The 5,287-nt window shown below is 53.1% G+C and overlaps 1 long non-coding RNA gene across 1 annotated transcript in view; it reads left to right on the top strand.

Moving 5' to 3' along the window:
• Positions 1-5,078, top strand: part of LOC127060445 (uncharacterized) — a 218,492-nt gene extending 213,414 nt beyond the window's left edge. The window contains exon 6 of the long non-coding RNA XR_007779505.1: positions 5,002-5,078. This is a non-coding gene — a long non-coding RNA (uncharacterized LOC127060445). The remainder of the gene's footprint in view (positions 1-5,001) is intronic.
• Positions 5,079-5,287: the final 209 nt, after the last annotated feature.

Raw genomic sequence — 5,287 nt, 5'->3', positions numbered from 1 at the left:
CATGCTGCCCTTTCCTGGAAACAAGCTCACACCCTGGTCCATGGTGTCATATTGCAGGAGGTACTTGGCACTCTCAAACCAGCCCATGCTTCCACAGGTGCCAACTTCGTCCTGGAAGGCATCCTGCGCAATGCTGAATTTTAGGAGCCAGAAGGCTGCTCCGAGCCACAGGCCCTGGAACACCAACACCGCCCGTTTTCCTGGAGAAACAAGACTCACCAACTCTGGTTCTAAGTGTCAGTTTGCAGGAGGTACTTGTCACTCTCAAACCAGCCAGAGTTGGCACTGGTGCCAGCTTGGTCCTGGGAGGCATCCTGCACAACACGGAATTTTAGGAGCCAGAAGGCTGCTTTGAGCCACAAGCCTTGGAACACCAATGCAACGCTGCACCTTTTTCCTGGAAGCAAGACTCACCAACCCTGATTCTTGGAGTCAGTTTTCAGGAGGTATTGGGCCCACTCAAACCAGCCTAACATGGCACTGGTGCCAACTTCGTCCTGGAAGGCATCCTGCGCAATGCTGAATTTTAGGAGCCAGAAGGCTGCTCCGAGCCACTGGCCCTGGAACACCAACAACCCCCTTTTTACTGGAGAAACAAGATGCACCAACCCTGGTCCTAGGTTTCAGTTTTTAGGAGGTACTTGGCAGTCTCAAACCAGCCCACGTTGGCACTGGTGCCAGCTTGTCCCTGGGAGTCCTCCTGCGCAATGCGGAATTGTAGGAGCTAGAAGGCTGGTCAGAGCCACAAGCCCTGGAACACCAACACCGCCCTTTCACCTGAAGAAACAAGACTCACCAACTCTGGTTCTAGGGGTCAGTTTGAAAGAGGTACTTGGCACTCTCAAAGTTTTCACTGGTGCCAGCTTGGTCCTTGGAGGCGTCCTGCGCAATGCGGAATTTTATGAGCCCGAAGGCTGATCCTAGCCACAGGCCCTGGATCACCAATGCTGCCCCTTTCCCTGGAAACATAGCTCACTAACCCTGGTTCATGGTGTCAGATTGCAGGCGGTACTTGGCACTCTCAAACCAGCCCAATTTGGCACTGGTGCCAGCTTGTCTGTGGGAGGCGTCCTGCGCAATGCGGAATTTTTTGAGCCAGAAGGCTGCTCCGAGCCACAGGCCCTGGAACACCAATGCTGCCCTTTTCCCAGGAAACAAGACTCACTAACCCTGCTCCATGGTGTCAGATTGCAGGAGGTACTTGGCACTCTCAAACCAGCCCAAGTTTCCACTGGTGCCTGCTTAGTCCTGGAAGGTATCCTGCAAAATGCGGAATTTTAGGAGCCAGAAGGCTGCTCCGAGCCACAAGCCCTGGAACACCAACGCGACGCTGCCCGTTTTCCCTGGAAACCAGACTCACCAACCCTGGTTCATGGTGTCAGTTTTCAGGAGGTACTTGGCACTCTCAATCCAGCCAGAGTTTGCGCTACTGCCGATTTGGGCCTGGGAGGCCTCCTCCGCAATGCTGAATTTTAGGAGCCAGAAGGCTGCTCTGAGTCACAGGCACTGGAAAAAAATCTTTGCCCCATTTCCCAGGTTTGGAAAACTCACCAACCCTAGTTCTAGGAGTCAGTTTTCAGGAGGTACTTGTCACTCTCAAAGCAGCGAGAGTTGGCACTGGTGCCAGCTTGGTCCTGGGAGGCATCCTGCACAATACGGAATTTTAGGAGCCAGAAGGCTGCTCTGAGCCATAAGCCCTGGAACACCAATGCAACGCTGCAACTTTTTCCTGGAAGTAAGACTCACCAACCCTGGTTCATGGTGTCAGTTTTAAGGAGGTACTCGGCCCACTCAAACCAGCCCAATTTTGCACTTGTTCCAGCTTGTTCCTTGGAGGCATCCTGCGCAATGCAGAATTTTAGGAGCCAGAAGGCTGCTCCGATTACCAGGCCCTAGAACACAAGCGCTGCCCCATTTCTCTGGAAACATAGCTCACCAACCCTGGTTCTAGGTGTCAGTTTTCAGGAGGTACTTGGCACTCTCAAATCTGCCACAGTTGGCACTGGTGTCAGCTTGGTCCAGGGAGGCATCCTGCGCAATGCGGAATTTTAGGAGCAAGAAGGCTGTTATGAGCCTAAAGACCTGGAACAAAAACTTTGCCCCATTTCCCAGTTTGGAAAACTCACCAACCCTAGTTCTAGGCGTCAGTTTGCAGGAGGTACTTGGCACTCTCAAACCAGCCCAAGTTGGCACTGCTGCCAGCTTGGGTCTGGGAGGCATCCTGCGCAATGCAGAATTTTTTGAGCCAGAAGGCTGCTCCGAGTACCAGGCCCTAGAACACAAACGCTGCCCCATTTCTCTGGAAACGTAGCTCACCAACCCTCGTTCTAGGTGTCAGTTTGCAGGAGGTACTTGGCACTCACAAACAAGCCCAAGTTGGCACTGGTGCCAGCTTGGGTCTGGGAGGCATCCTGCGCAATGCGGAATTTTAGGAGACAGTAGGCTGCTTCGAGCCACAAGCCCTGGAACACAAACCTGCCCTTTTCCTGGAGAACAAGACTCACCAACCCTAGTTCTAGGCGTCAGTTTGCAGGAAGTACTTGGCACTCTCAAACAAGCCCAAGTTGGCACTGGTGCCAGCTTGGGTCTGGGAGGCATCCTGCGCAATGCGGAATTTTAGGAGAGAGTAGGCTGCTCCGAGCCACAAGCCCTGGAACAAAAAACGCTGCCAATTTTCCCTGGAAACAAAGCTCACCAAAACTGGTTATAGGGGTCAGTTTGAAGGAGATACTTGGCACTCTCAAACCAGCCCAAGTGGACACTGGTGCCAGCTTGCGTCTGGGAGGCATCCAGCTTAATGCGGAATTTTATGAGCCAGAAGGCTGCTCTGAGCCACAAGCCTGGACCTAAAACTTTGCACCACTTCCCCGGTTTTGAAAACTCACCAATCCTTGTTCTGGGAGTCAGTATTCAGGAGGTACTTGGCATTCTCAAACCAGCTCAAGTGGGAACTGCTGTCATCTTGGGTCTGGAAGGCATCCTGCGCAATGCGGAGTTTAAGGAGAGAGTAGGATGCTCCGAGCCACAGGCCCTGGAACTACCAATGCTGCCCCTTTTTCCTGAAGAAACATAGCTCACCAACCCTGGTTCTAGGTTTTAGTTTGCAGGAGGTACTTGGCACTCTCTAAGCAGCCTGACTTGGCACCAGTACCAGCTTGCGTCTGTGAGGCATCCTGCACAATGCGGAATTTTAGGAGCCAGAAGGCTGCTCCGAGCCACAGGCCCTGGAACATCAACGCTGCCACTTTTCCCTGGAAAGAAAGACTCACCAACCCTGGTTCTAGGTGTCAGTTTGCAGGAGGTACTTGGCACTCTCAAAACAGCCTGACTTGGCACTGGTGCCAGATTGGTCCTGGAGGCATCCTGCACAATGCGGAGTTTTAGCAGCTAGAAGGCTGCTCTTAGCCACATGCCCTGGAACACCAACGAACCTGCCCTTTTCCTGGAAGCAAAACTCACCAACCCTGATTCTTGGACTCAATTTTCAGGAGGTATTCGGCCCACTCAAACCAGCCTAACATGGCACTGGTGCCAGCTTGGTCCTGGGAGGCATCCTGCACAATGCAGAATTTTAGGAGCCAGAAGGCTGCTCCGAGTACCAGGCCCTGAAACACCAACAACGCCCTTTTTCCTGGAGAAACAAGACGCACCAACCCTGGTTCTAGGTGTCAGTTTTTAGGAGGTACTTGGCACTCTCAAACCAGCCCAAGTTGGCACTGGTGCCAGCTTGGTCCTGGGAGGCATCCTGCACAATGCGGAATTTTAGGAGCCAGTAGGCTGCTCTGAGCCACAAGCCCTGGAACAAAATATTTGCCCCATTTCCCAGGTTTCTAAAACTCACCAACCTAGTTCTAGGCGTCAGTTTGCAGGAGGTACTTGGCACTCTCAAACAAGCCCAAGTTGGCACTGCTGCCAGCTTGGGTCTGGGAGTCATCCCGCGCAATGCGGAATTTTAGGAGAGAGTAGGCTGCTCCGAGCCACAAGCCCTGGAACAAAAAACGCTGCCCCTTTTCCCTGGAAACAAGCTCACCAAAACTGGTTATAGGGGTCAGTTTGCAGGAGGTACTTGGCACTCTCAAACAAGCCCAAGTTTCCACTGGTGCCAGCTTGCGTCTGGGAGGCATCCTGCGCAATGCGGAATTTTATGAGCCAGAAGGCTGCTCTGAGCCACAGGCCCTGGAACAAACACCTCCCGTTTTCCTGGAGAAACAAGACTCACCAACTCTGGTTCTAGGGGACAGTTTTCAGGAGGTATTTGGCACTGTCAAATATCCCAGGTTGGCACTGCTGCCAGCTTGGGTCTGGGAGGCATCCTGCGATATGCGGAATTTTAGGAGAGAGTAGGCTGCTCGAGGCACAGGCCCTGGATCACCAATGCTGCCCCTTTCCCTGGAAACATAGCTCACTAGCCCTGGTTCATGGTGTCAGATTGCAGGAGATACTTGGCACTCTCAAACCAGCCCAAGTTGGCACTGGTGCCAGCTTGCCTCTGGGAGGCGTCCTACGCAATGCAGAATTTTTTGAGCCAGAAGGCTGCTCCAAGCCACAAGCCCTGGAACACCAATGCTGCCCACTTCCCAGGAAACAAGACTCACTAACCCTGGTCCATGGTGTCAGATTGCAGGAGGTTCTTGGCACTCTCAAACCAGCCAGAGTTTCCACTGGTGCCAGCTTGGTCCTGGAAGGCATCCTGCACAATGCGGAATTTTTGGAGCCAGAAGGCTGCTCTGAGCCACAAGCCCTGGAACACCAAGCAACGCTGCCCGTTTTCCCTGGAAACAAGACTCACCAACCCTGGTTCTATGGTGTCAGTTTGCAGGAGGTACTTGGCACTCTCAAACCAGCCCAATTTGGCACTGGTGCCAGCTTGGTCCTGGGAGGCATCCTGCGCAATGCGGAATTTTAGGAGCCAGAAGGCTGCTCTGAGCCACAGGCCCTGGAACACCAACGCTGCCCCTTTTCCTGGAAACAAGACTCACCAACCCTGGTTCTAGGTGTCAGTTTGCAGGAGGTACTTGGCACTCTCAAACCAGCTTAAATTGGCACTGGTGCCAGCTTGGTCCTGGGAGGCATCCTGCAATATGCGGAATTTTAGGAGCCAGAAGGCTGTTATGAGCCTAAAGACCTGGAACAAAAACTTTGCCCCATTTCCGAAGTTTGGAAAATTCATCAACCCTAGTTCTAGGCGTCAGTTTGCAGGAGGTACTTGGCACTCTGAAACCAGCCCAAGTTGGCACTGGTGCCAGCTTGGGTCTGGGAGGCATCCTGCGCAATGCGGAATTTTAGG

The sequence above is a fragment of the Serinus canaria genome, chromosome 25 (assembly GCF_022539315.1).
Source record: "Serinus canaria isolate serCan28SL12 chromosome 25, serCan2020, whole genome shotgun sequence".
In the NCBI taxonomy this organism is placed as follows: Eukaryota; Metazoa; Chordata; class Aves; order Passeriformes; family Fringillidae; genus Serinus; species Serinus canaria.
Note: the sequence above shows the minus strand (reverse complement) of the source record. Positions and strands in the feature narration are given on the sequence as shown.